The sequence below is a fragment of the Cebus imitator genome, unplaced genomic scaffold (genome assembly GCF_001604975.1).
Source record: "Cebus imitator isolate Cc_AM_T3 unplaced genomic scaffold, Cebus_imitator-1.0 Scaffold697, whole genome shotgun sequence".
Lineage (NCBI taxonomy): Eukaryota > Metazoa > Chordata > Mammalia > Primates > Cebidae > Cebus > Cebus imitator.
The window spans coordinates 121688-135491 of NW_016108012.1; the positions used below are offsets into that span (position 1 = coordinate 121688).

Genomic DNA, 13804 nt, shown 5'->3' on the forward strand with positions numbered 1-13804 from the left:
TATCCTGGAAATGAGATTTTGATTCAGATCATTCAAAGTAAGACCCATGCTATTATGCTATTATAATAAATACCCCAAGAGCCTAAAGTATGCATTAAAGATGACAAAGGAATGTTTTAAAGATCATGTGAAAGCTTGCCCATTGGTCAAGTAAACCTACCAGTTTAGCTTAGACATGAAGGTATAATTCAGAATAATTTAGTTTTCCCAAGAATCAACACAGGTTCCAAGCCCTAGAGTCACTTCTGACTCTTTGTGGCCATATTCAATCAGTCATCAAGAACTAATGTTTTTAGCAGCCTAAATGTATCATCAAAATGTCCCTTCCTATTTCCATGGATGTGACCATGAAATGACCACTACTCAGCCTTTGGCAAGTACCTGGGTAGTTGGAAATAAACTTCTAAATTAATTGTAATCCTAGTATTTCCAGTCTCCATTCCCTACATCATTATTAGATTAATTGTTAATAAACCCTAGCTTTCAGACTGTCACTACCTTGCTCTAAATGTTTAAGGATGTTAAAAAGTAAAACCCAGTCATTTTTACTAAGCATTCAAACCCAGTACAACTTTAATAGAATCATGCATAAAAATAATATCATTACAATAACTAAAATTTAGGTCTACTTAACAGCTTATGAATTGTATTTATATACATAGTCTTAATATAATCTTTAAACAATCTTATAGAAAGGTGATATTTACTATGAATATAATTATTGCCATGTTTAATAATGCTGGATTTAGGGAAGAAAGTGCAAAAGGAATGTGACAGAGAAAAGAAGAAGGCAGAGACAAGCTTTGCAAAACTAGCCTGAGGTCTGAGGCAGGGCTGGTCTGTGTGGACAAAGGAGCCAAATTCTTGGCATCTTGGAAACTCAAGGGAAGCAAGTGCTTGCATTTCTTAGGACAAGTTGGCCCCTTCAGAGGACAAGTACCTTTGCTACCAGGGGCAATTAAATCTACCAGAAAGAAGGTGGCACTGTAAGGTTTTAATGTTTATAGTTTGTTGCTCTGGTACATAGTAGGAGTTACGAATTACAAAAAGAGAAATGGGAGTTAGGGTGAGAAAGTAGGAAAGTAACTTTCCAGATTAAGAACTTGTTTCTACTCTTCTGAACTTTCTTATCACTAGCCCTGTCCCCTGTTACTTCTTCACGAAAAAGACCCCTGACCATTTAGATTGAGCTCCATAGCTGAGCCCTCTAAATTACTTGTACTTTAAGTGTCTTTGTCTTTGTTGTGTTACATAAAGGGTTATGGTTAGTCTTAGATTATAGTCTTACTCTGGATTCATAGAGGATACTCAGAAATAAGAACTAGCCAAAAAATATGAATAAGAGGTATAGGAAAAAGCTTGTCTTTTTGTTTTCCCTACATTGTATTTGCCTTTTCCTATATGTCTGATCCATTATCCTTTTGCTGATACTCACTGATAATATTTCCTCCATAGTTCATGGTGCGAATCTAAAGAATTGGCTTCATTACCAGTATTAATCATTGACAGAACGCGTCATACAAAGCCTCTCTTTGAATTGCTTGATAGACTGCAGATGGCTTACTTTTTTATCAAGTGCCCAGCCTTAGTCTGATAAGTAAACCTAATCAAGGGTTTTAGGTGAAATGATTATAACTAGAATGGGAAGATGAACACGGCAACCATCATGCGTGACATGTTCAGTAAGTGGCCTCTCCTATTATGTTTCCATTATTCTTCCTTCTGACCTATACTTAACCAACCCTTCAAAGAACAGCTCTTATATTTAATTCCTTCCAAACCTCCCCAGCTAGCCAAGGTGACAGTATGGTGCAGTTGCAAGAATATGAGGTTTGACATTACACAGATCTCACAATTAGTACAAATTCATACCTTAAGCAGGTACATCTCAAACTTCAATGTGCACAAGAATCACATAGAAAAATGATTGGAACACAAATTTCTGTGCATCAATCCCAGAGATCTGATTCAACAGGTCTGGGCTGGACCTTAAATTTGCATTTCTGACAAACTCTCAGGTGATTTTCATGCTGCCTGTCCATAGAGCACACTTTGAGTACATCTTCCTAGCTACATGGGTTTTGGCATATTATTTAGTCTTTACCTGTAAATAGAAGGCTTGCAGTATCTATTTCACTGGACTGTCATGCAATTTATAAGGATTGAAATATATTCTATGCTTGGTATATACTGCAATAAAAATTCATTGGTTCACCTTCCCATTCTCTGATCTTTCTTACTTATTCAATCAACAATAATAATTCAGTACCTCTTGTATAGTACTTTCTTAAAATTTATTTAATAGCAATATAAACTTAAGTAGTGGTATGTTATGACTCTCCAATTAGATTCCAAGCCACTCAGGAGAGATAGCATAGCCCCTACAATGCTTAGCATACAGTAAGCACTTCTATTGTTTTATGAAGAAGCAGTAGGGTATTAGGGTTAATTGCTGAGACATGGTGCCCAATAACCTCAGTTTGAATCACAGCTCTGCAACTTAGAATCTGTGTGGCCTCACACAAATTATTTAGCCTCTTTCTTCCTCAGTTACTTCTGTACGATGGTTAATACTATCTACTTGATTGGATTAAGGGATGCAAAGTATTGTTCCTTGGTGTGTCTGCAAGGGTGTTGTCAAAGGAGTTTAACATTTGAGTCAGTGGACTGGGAGAGGCAGACCCACTCTTCATCTGGGTGGGCACCATCTAATCAGCTTCCAGCGTGGCTAGAATAAAGCAGAAGAAGGTAGAAGGAGTGAACTTGCGAAGTCTTCTGAGCTTCATCTTTCACCCGTGCTGGATGCTTCCTGCCCTCCAATATCAGGCTTCAGGTTCTTCAGTTTTTGGACTCCTGGACTTATACCACTGGTTGGATAGGGCTCTCAGGCCTTTGGCCACAGACTGAAGGCTGCACTGTCAGCTTCCCTACTTTTGAGGTTTGGGGACTCAGATTGATCCACTACTGGTTTCCTTGCTCCTCAGCTTGCAGATGGCCTATCATGAGACTTCACCTTCTGATCCTGTGAATCAGTTCTCCTTAAAAAACTTCCTTTTATATATACATATATCCTATTATTAATAGTTCTGTCCCTGACTAATAAGCTCTGTAAAATGGGTATAATAATATTAGCCTCCTCCTAGGGTTGTTTTATTAAATAAGATCCTACGTAGTAAGAACTACGTAAGTGTTGGTTACTGATATTGAATTTTGTAATTTTTCCCAGTGGAAAGATTGAACATTTAAAATGAAAACAGAAACTGAATGATAAGATAGCATAAAATCCTTTACTAAAACACAAATATCTTTATTTCCAATTATTACAAAGTAATGCTTGAAATATAAACTATAGTGTTCAATTAATTGTGAGTTCTTTGTTCCAAATAACTATGTGCTAACTATTGCCGCACATTTAAAGAGAGTTATAAATGCTTATATCTCCTTCAAATTTACATTAGCTGCAAGTATCAAGGTGATCTCCTTATGCTTCCTTCACCTATGTTACACAACTACTTTGTTAAACAGTTTTTCTGAACACATGCTTTCTACAAATTATAGAAAGTGGCTTGAAGTATGACCAAGAAAGAAAACTGTGTGTGAAGTTGTGAACCACAGAATCACCTCCTGTGTCAATATAATGAATGGAGCATTAAAATATACCTATCAACATAACATTCCGTTCATTGCTTAATAGCTACTTACTTATCCCTCCTCCCTGCTAACATGTAATTTACTGGAACATGAGCATTTTATGTTTTGTGTAACCCAGGAAGACTATGCTTGTCACTGCAGAAAGAGCATAATTTTGAGTACAACTATAGATTTCCGTGAGCTCTCCTTCAAACTAGCTATGTGAACTTGGAATGTTCATTGATATCTCTGCATCTCAGCTTTCAAAAAGTGAAAATAAAGCAAAATGTGTGGGTAAGGACCATGAAGTGTCATGGTAAAGATGATATTTTATTATGCACGTAAAAGTACTTGTATCAGCTGGGCGTGGTGGTCACGCCTTAATCCCAGCACTTTGGGAGGCTTAAGTGGGCAGATCACAAGGTCAAGAGATCACCAAGGCCACCATCCTGGCCAACATGGAGAAACCCTGTCTCTACTAAAAATACAAAAATTAGCTGGGCATGGTGGTTTGTGCCGGTAGTCCCAGTTACTTGGGAGGCTGAGGCAGGAGAATCGCTTGAACCCAGGAGGTGGAGGTTGCAGTGAGCCGAGATTGTACCACTGCACTCCAGCCTGGTTACAGAGCAAGACTCCATCTCAAAAAAAAAAAAAAAAAAAAAAAGTACTTGTATCAAGCTAGATAATCTAGATAATTAATAGTAGTTATCTATTAGCTAATCTTTCTTGTATTCTTAGCATTTACCTTGGTGAGTAATACAAGGTAGACACTTGAAAATGTTTCTTGAAATTATAATTATATAAATTCAGAAAGTTGGTAGTGTTTCATTCTCAATGTTGACTAATTCTACAGTACAAATCAGCATGTTCAAAAGCACTAAACCACTAAGTCAGTCACAGCTCTTCTCACATCTTCCTAGAAAATTGTAACAATTGCAGGTCACTTCATAGTTCAGCATTTCTTGGAAATTTGGAAGATTTGACCATACAGTGCCCATATTCCTAAAATGCATCAGTTAGTCTCAAGTGAGTACCAGATGACCAGAAGGTTCCCATCATTTTGTAATATCCTGTCAATTTTATTTGTGTATACGTTTACAGTTTCTATCAGTCAGGTTCTAATCAGGAATACAGAAACCAATACTGTAACATAGATAACTATTTATACAAGTGAGACAGGAAATATGAGAATCACAAGGGATTCTCGCATTCACAATAACATAAACCAGAGATTGACACAGCAAGAAGATACTCTGAACACATGTGGCTGGAGAGAAAAAGGAGGAACTAGTGTTGTAGGAGCCCAGGGCCATGGTTACTTGAAGGGTACTCTGGAACACATAGAGATGTAGCCATTGCTGGAGTTGGACACAGCCAATGAGAAGGGGTGTGGAGAACAGAACTAACTTGGTAGAGTCTCCTACTAGTTCCCTACCCTCAAGACTCCTGCCACTGCTTGCCATTGTCTTCACCCTGCTGGAGGCAGCTGACTCAGAAGCCTGAGGAATGCATCTTGCATGTGTGAGTCCTATGATACAGAACAAAGCAAGGCAAGGAGGGGATCGATATAAGGCAAACAAACCTAGAATCTGCATACTTAGCTGCTTTATCATTTGTATTGTCTGCTTGATCCCTGTCAATATTTCAGTTTGTCATGTTTGTCATAGGGCAAGAAGTTCTATAAACTTTCTTTTCAGAGGAGTAGCAACTATCTCACTTCTTTTACTTTCTTATTTAAATGCACTAGGATTGAGGAACTACTTTATTTGGTTTCTTGTTTTAAGCTGCCTTTTTATGTATCATGCAAAATACTTTGCCTAACCTTAGGAGTTACATCAGGGTGAACTCAATAAGACATATGATAATGGCTCTTGTTCTCTGAATACCCCCTATGTGTCAGGTCCTGCATTGTGTGGATGATTATAACAATAATTCTTTGAAGTCAGTATTACTCCTCAGTTTACTTAAGAGAAACTAGAATCCAAGGTAGGTTAAGGAAATTTCCAAGGTTGCATGGCTGACAAATGGCGGAACAGAATTCCAACTCAGACCAGCTAGACTACTTCAGACACTGTTTAATTATTTCCATTATTCATTCTGTCTCTCAATGTAATTTTATTTTATTTTTCCCTGTGGCATTCTAGGTATTCTTGTCCTAAGTGCTTGAAAACGACCTGCCTTATTGTTTAGGTGTCAGAGTGATATGATTGCACAACACAACTTCTTGGCTGTATGTGGAATAATAAATAAATGGTTTGGGCTAGGAATCTTCCCTAATAAGACTACATACACCTGTATGTAAGAAAAGTTTGGCTGGAACATTTTGTTTTAAAAAAATGTGGCTTCCAGTACAAGACCTATCAAGAGATTCCTTCCAACATGTGTATTCTTACCAAATAAATAGATAGATAGATAACCATATAGATAGATAGATAGATAGATAACAGATAGATAGATTAAATGATTTAGGTTGGTGCAAAAGTAATTGCAGTTTTTGCCATTAAAAGCAATGGCATTTTAATGGCAAAAACTGCAATTACTTTTGCACCAGCCTAATAGATACTAAAAGATACAAAAATGTTTCAAGGGAACACATATTTTCGGAGACACATGGAGAAGATTTAGGGATAAAAAGACTCCGTATTGGGTTTGTGGTATAGATAAAATAATAATAATAGCAATACCAGTTTTAGTAACCTCAAAAATTAAATATGTGATACATTTATCTTCCTTCTCTTTATATTTATTATTTAAATCACTACCCCCTGATTGACAGCCCAGCAAGTACTAGAGTACCTGGCTTTTCAAAGTCCAGCAGTAAAATTCAATCCATAAGAAGGCTTAATTTAAGATCTTCTCGTATTTGATTTTTCTGCTGTGTTTCACATTGCTGATCACTCTGTTTCCTTTGTGACACTCTGTCCTCTCTGTCTCTGTGTGTCTGTCTGTCTCTCTCTCTCTCTGTTTCTTTTGGACACTACCAGGTTTTGGTTCTGCTCCATCTTGAGCATGCTTGTCAAAATCCCTGCAGTGTTCTCTCTCATTTGCTGGTTAAAATCACAGGCTCTGGAGCCAGACTGCCTAGATATAAATTCTGACACTTCAACTGACTAGCTCTGTGACCTTTGGCGGTTTTCAAAATCTTCTTTTAATAGACATTGTGATACAGAATATACATTAAGTTTGAAAAGTTGAATTTTGATATCTAATTTGAACAAGAATCTGCAAAATTATTAAACCAATATAAACATGTTCATATTTGATTAACTTTAGCTTACAAAGTGTATGCTCAATGACTCATTAGGATGCTTTTGGCTCCATGTAACAAATCCTCTTTGGATCCACTTATAGAGAAAGGGCATTTGTGTGTTTGTTAATGAGTATGCACAGAGATAGTGGGGTGGGGGGTCCCAGGTTTTTCTGCTGGCTCAATGAGGTCTGGAAGACAGGCATTTTGCATCTATTTAGCTGCCTACACTCAGGCTTCATTCTTAGGCGATTCCCCTCTTGGTGGCAGGTTTGCTGCCAGTGGTAGTCTGGGCTTTGTGGTTATGCATGTGGCTTTGGTAGGCCATGTCAGAAGGTGGTGAGAAGAGGTCAAGGAGTAGAGAGGGAAATGATACCAAATTCTTGAAAAGCAGCTCCTTTTACGGAATGCCCAGCAAATCTCTCCTGCTCTCTCATTGGCTCACATTGTCTCAAACTTCCTCATCCCTAACAAGGGAAGACAGTAACATAATTAATCAGCCAAATCTATCTGGGGAGAAGGAATGAGACACAGGAAAATATGCAGTGCCAAACTTCTTCATTTGTAATGGTAAAATTTCTCAGGAAACTAGAGTCTTTGTTACATAAAATATATTTTGTTGTCATGGGGATTACTTCATAATTATGTAATTCAAGTCATGTGCTGAAAACTTCTTGGCAGCTATGTAGGAGACAGTCCCATTAAAATTATCATTTGGATGTGACCTGTGATTAGATTATTTTAATCTCTGAATTGTAGGGGAGATAGAAAAAGGTATTTATCAATCGCCTATTTATAGGTAACCAATAAAAATAAAGGCCAACTTAAAACAAAAGTTCTGTAAATAACTAATACACATTTTGCCTTTTCCATACACATCAACTGGAAGAAATACTTCATATAATCACTTATATTAGAAGGCAAGTAAAATTAGAATGGAGTAAATACCCAACTGAAGTCTACTGAGGTATGTTCATATTCATACTATTAAAAAACACTTAGTTGCATAGAAATTAACAGTTGCAAATGAAATATAAATGGAATTTATCAGAAGGAGACCAGTAATATTATAAAGCCCTAGAAAAACTCTGTAGACATTTAAATCTCCCCAAGATGATTGCATCATGTTTCAGAGATACATTTATAAATTAATTTTACATGTCAATTTGGTTGTCCACAATTTTTACAGAGTTAGCTTTAGTTAATATGAGAAATACAGAAGGCAGAACATATTTGATTTTAGTAATCTTAGACAGACTTTTAAAAATTAAAATTAAGTTGCATTGAACATTCTCATACTATTAGAAAACAAAATTGGTAGAACTACAAATTAGGAGTAAGTCTAAAAATACTATTTTATTTTGAAGAAATATCTAACCAAGTTAGGAAGGGATTGATGTTAGGTATAGTCATATTTAATATCTAGATTAATCACCTGGAAATGGGAATAAACAATATGTTAATGAAATTTGCAGATGATACTAAATTGAAGGGTACTGTTAGCACGCATAATGGCAAGGTAGATAAATGATTCTGAAGGAGTATATATAAGTAAAAATGACCTTACTTGAAAAATCAGGCTAGTACAATTGGTATAAATAATTTTTTAAATTCACTCAATGGAAGCAAAAGGAAAGCATATATAATAGAAAGCATGTACCATCCATTTACAGCAGATTTGACTTTATTAGCAATGTAATGGAGTCAAAAATGCAAACAGTATTTGAGAACTGGACATGTTAAATATTCACTTTACAAGGACAGAAAAACACTGTTTATATAATTCTGATGAGACAAATGTTTGAATATTAAAAACTAGTATTTGCCAATGTACCTAAATATAGGAAAGTAAGATTTAATATAACTGAAATGAAATGGGCAATAAAAATGATTAAAGAGTTAGCCTGATGAACTTCTAAGAAAAAAATGAAATTAATTAATCTTGTTGTCTGCAAACCTAAGCAAAGGAAGCACAGAGAACCGTATGTAATAATTCTCTTCACTAAGGAATTTTACAGTAAAACTTATTTAAAGTAGAAGGCATTCCTTTGAATAATCCAGATTAAGATTATTTGGTAATTTTCATTAAAACAATAGGAACAATGATATTTCTGATGGAATGCTAAATAAACAGTTGTATACAATTATCTACTATGTGATCATTTTGTATATTCCAGGGGTCATGTGAGAGAAAAAAGTGATGAGAATCAGTTACAATAGGAATAACTGCTGAAGAGTCAAATAGCTGTTCAAAAGGCATCTTGACTATACCAAATTAGCAATGAGAGCAGATGGAGGTTCCCCCTAATTTGTTTTTGGATAAGGCTACAAAATCACTGCAGTTAGAGTTGTCCTTCCGACTAAAGACCAAAGGAAATACTAGCATGTTGCTTTTCTATTCCTTAATTCTTCAAAAAACTTGTATCCTTATTTTACTTAGTGATTGTCCCAAAAAATAATATTTTACTGGTGAAATATTTATTTACTTATTGGTGTGCTTTTGTTTCACTTTGTTTTAATCCTGGGAAATGGAGACATCAGATGGTTTCAAACAAGCCTGTACAATAGTTACATAAACAAGAATTTTGTCATTCACACACTCAAAGACACATACACCCAAACATACTGCTTATTATTCTTCACAGGGAGAATTAAATTTAGCAGCAATCAAAAAATGGGTTATTTAACCCAGCAATCCCATTACTGGAGATATACATATATACATATATACACACACACATATATATATGTATGTGATATATCTGTGTGTGTGTGTGTGTGTATATATATATATATATATATATATATCTCCAGTAATGGGGTTTCTGGGTTAAAGCAAAATTGTATATATATATATATATATTATGTGTGTATATATATTATATAATATATAATATAATATACATATATTATATAATAATATGTGTATATTGTGTTATATATTATATAATATTATATGTGTATATATATTATACATATATATGTGTATATATTATATAGAATTATATATGGAATTATATATATACACATATATATTATATATACATATATATGTGTATATATATACATATATGTGTGTATATTTATAATATACACACATATATATGTGTGTGTGTGTGTGTGTGTGTGTGTATATATATATATATATATATATATATATAAAATTCTACCAAAAAGACACATGCATTCATATGTTCATAGCTGCACTATTTATATTGGCCAAGACATGAAATCATCCCAGGTGATGATCAGTAGTAGATTGGATAAAGCAAATGTGGACATATATACCATGAAATATTGTGCAGCCTAAAAATAATGAAATAATGTCTTACAGCAACATATATAGAGCTGAAGGCCATAATCCTAAGAAGATTGACACAGGAATAGAAAATCAAATACTACATGTTCTCACTAATAAGTGGGAGCTAAGCACTGAGTACCCATGGGCATACATATGAGAACAACAGACCCTGAGGCCTGCTGGGGGGTGAGAGTGGTTGGGTTAAAACACTACCTATCAGTTACCATGCTCGCTACTAGGGTGACAGGATCTGTACCCCAAACCTCAACATCACGCAATATTCCCGTGTAACAAATCTGCACATGTATCCCCTGTACCTAAACCAATAGTTGAAATTTTAAAAAATGGGTTCTTATCTAAATGTTGAGCAATTGGGCTTTGGCATTTTATGTGTGGGTCAAAAGTTGGGTGACCGGTAAAGGCAACAGTTCAAATAAGTCATTAAATGGAATATTTCTGCCACATTTATTCTTCATCATCTTTTCTTAATACTAGCTGATTTGCTCACAAATTGTAGATAGATAGAGAAATGCACAGTAACTCAAGAGTGAAATGAAACTGAAAGTTTGGCCAGCTGTTGAACACCATGTACTTGTGTTATAAAGCAGTATTACTGTGTTTTAAAATATTTAGAAGGAAGCAAAGGAAACATTCCATTAAGAAAAACTAGTTTAGAGGGATCGAAAAAACTGCTGAGTTAGTTACCATATAACCTTTCATATTTTATATGTTTGGGGCTAAATTCAATGACTTATAAGGCTTTCATGATTTGTGCCCTTCACATCTTTATAGTGTCATCTCTAGCCACTCTTAACATACACACAAACATGCAGACACACATGCAGACACACACACTTGCAGACACACACACCATGATTTATCCAAACTAACAAAAACTTTATATTTTTCAAATATGTTAAGCACATGTTTTTTCTATTTAGAATGCATCTCTTTCCTTCACCTGTCTAGAAAATGATGATCCTTCAAGGTGCAGTTCAAATGCCACCTCTTATGCCAAGCATTCACTGGATGTTTCCTCACCCACTTTCCCTCTTCAGACCGAGTCAGTCACTATTCCTTTGTGTCCCTACAGTACTCATGTTCAACATGACACTGATAACAACAGCAACAACAGCTACCACTACTTCAATTAGAAGCATCATTTATTAAATAGCTAATATGTGAGGCACTGTGGCAGGTATTTTCTATACAGTCTTATCTTTACGATAATGCCTGAACATATGTACTGTTCTCCCCAGGAATAACTTGAGGCCCAGAAAAATTGAAAAGTTTGTTGAAAGTCATATGACAGCAGACATAATTTCGCTTACTCTACTCCTTGCAAATCTTTACTCTTTTCATGTGGTCATTTTCCTTTTCTGTATATTTCAATTCTTGCCCTGATCATTGTACTCAATATTTTTTATTTATGAGAAGGCGGTATGTCATCTTCACAAGCCAGGCTCTGGGGTCATATTGTTTGGTTTGGAACTCTGGGTTCCAACTCCTATTAGTTGAGTGATCCTGAGTGATTTATTTAGCCGCAATGTGCGTGAGTTTCTTCATCTATAAAATGAGGATAAGACTCCTACCTTATAGGGTAGCTTTGAGGATTATATAAGCTAGTATCTATAATAAGTATAATAGTACCTGCCTTGCTCTAAGTGCTCAATATCTGTTAGCTATGATTATTAGTTTATGTATCTCTCTCTCTCTCATCTAGACTGTGAACGCCTCAAAGTCAGGAATCATATCTCATTCATCTTTACATCTCTTCCACCTAGAACAGTGTCTTGTAAATACTAGCAACTTGCAGCGTAGAATTACAAAAGTAAATTTATGCCAATGATTAGTTAGTATGTTGAGGGGTGGTGCAGAAGGGAAGGGAGAGGAAGAGTTATGTATATGACACCAACATATGATTGTCATGAGGCACTTTTTCCTGACAGTGGAAGAAAGAAAGAACCCGTCAGCCATGGTGGACTCCATCAATCCATAATTGCACTCTTCAGGCTGGGAAGCTACAATATATGCTGCAGAACCAATTTTCCCTTGCAAAAGGGACTGAACAGATAGTGAAACTCTCAAGCGCTGAGAAGGCATGCTAAGGTGTCAGGAGTTGCTCACCAGCAGCTGCCACTGATCCCCTGCCCCTGTTAGCTTGGAGCAGCCAATTCTGCTTCTTCATGCTGTGCCCAGACCTGCAATCGAAAATTGGCTTTTGCTATATTTAATGATAAAAAAAAATCCCACCAGAAGGGATCTGCTCCAGGGATTAAGGTCAATGGACACTATCATGTGCTCTGCTCTCTTGCTTGCTATTGTTCTGATCATTTTTGTTCTTCCATATTCCCTGATTTCTGACTACCGTCCAAAATTTCAAACTGCCTTTACCCTCAGTCCCTCCAAACTGCCCCATACTCTTAGTTCCTTCTGCCCTGTTGTCTGCTCTCTTGCTTTGTGGCTGACTCCCAGATATATTGACAGAAGATATTCATCTTTGTCTTGTTTCATGCTTGATGGAATTTCCTCATCCTAACCCTATGTCCAGTGCAGTAACACTGGTGACTGGCATAGCTGTAAGGAAACAACATTGTACCTCTTCTCAAATTATGGACCTGTTACACACAAAAAGTCTTATAAAAGAAGCTGAGTTAAATAGCAGATAACAGTTCCAGGCATGGGAATCAGAGTGAGCCAGACCTGATCCAGAGCCTCAACTCTATCATGCCCACATCTGTGCCCTTGGGCAAGTTACTTACCTGAATAAACCTCAGTTTCCTCATTTGGATAAAGAGGCACATAATCATTCTTACCATACAGAAATATTATTTTGATTATTTAACTAATGCATGAAGTCAATAATTAATACTGTTATTATTAAAAATATATTTCAAATTACTGGTTCAGAGGCGAATCATAGCTGAACATAAGACTCAAAACATTGTCATCATATTATCAAAGTATTTCATTTTAGACTTAGAAATACCTTAGATATCCAATCATTTTCTTTAAGACTTGAGGAAATTGTGAACCAGAGAGCAAGATTCAGAATTTTGTCACTAATAAATTAAAGTTTCCGTTCCCATATCTGAAATGCAGATTTTTGTCCTAGATTTAACAATTGCAATTTGAATGGCTTCATTCAATTAATTCACATCTCCATCCATCCATCCATCTATCCATCCATCCAACCATCCATCCACTCCTATGAAAAATATTTATTGTAGAGTACCTGCTGTGTTTAAATCTCCCTCCTGAGCCCTGGGAATTTGCAAAATAGTCATAGTCTGTATCTTCATGATACTTTACTTCTACTTCTTCTGTTGTTTTCTTATGTCACCCTAAGTTTCTGCTTCTGTTATTAGAAAATGAATTAATGTACTTCTGCATATAAAAAGTAGTGCTTTTAGAAAGATGTAAGCAGCAGCAGATTTGGGGGAAAGAAAGTTCTCATTGGTAGAAGTGGGTCTCATAAACTGTTTTTATCAAAATGTCACTTAGAAGCCTTTAGGTAAACACATTCTTCATATAAACCTAGGGAACAGACATTTTTTATGTTTATCCTCTCCTGCCTTTGGATTTCTCAATCTCCCCTTAGTACAGTTAAGTGTGCACTAGAACCT

The 13804-nt window shown here is 35.8% G+C and overlaps 1 long non-coding RNA gene across 1 annotated transcript in view; it reads right to left on the reverse strand.

Moving 5' to 3' along the window:
- Positions 1–13596, reverse strand: part of LOC108296248 — a 123907-nt gene extending 110311 nt beyond the window's left edge. Inside the window, exon 1 of the long non-coding RNA XR_005198354.1 lies at positions 13414–13596. This is a non-coding gene — a long non-coding RNA (uncharacterized LOC108296248). The remainder of the gene's footprint in view (positions 1–13413) is intronic.
- Between the last annotated feature and the right edge of the window lie 208 nt (positions 13597–13804).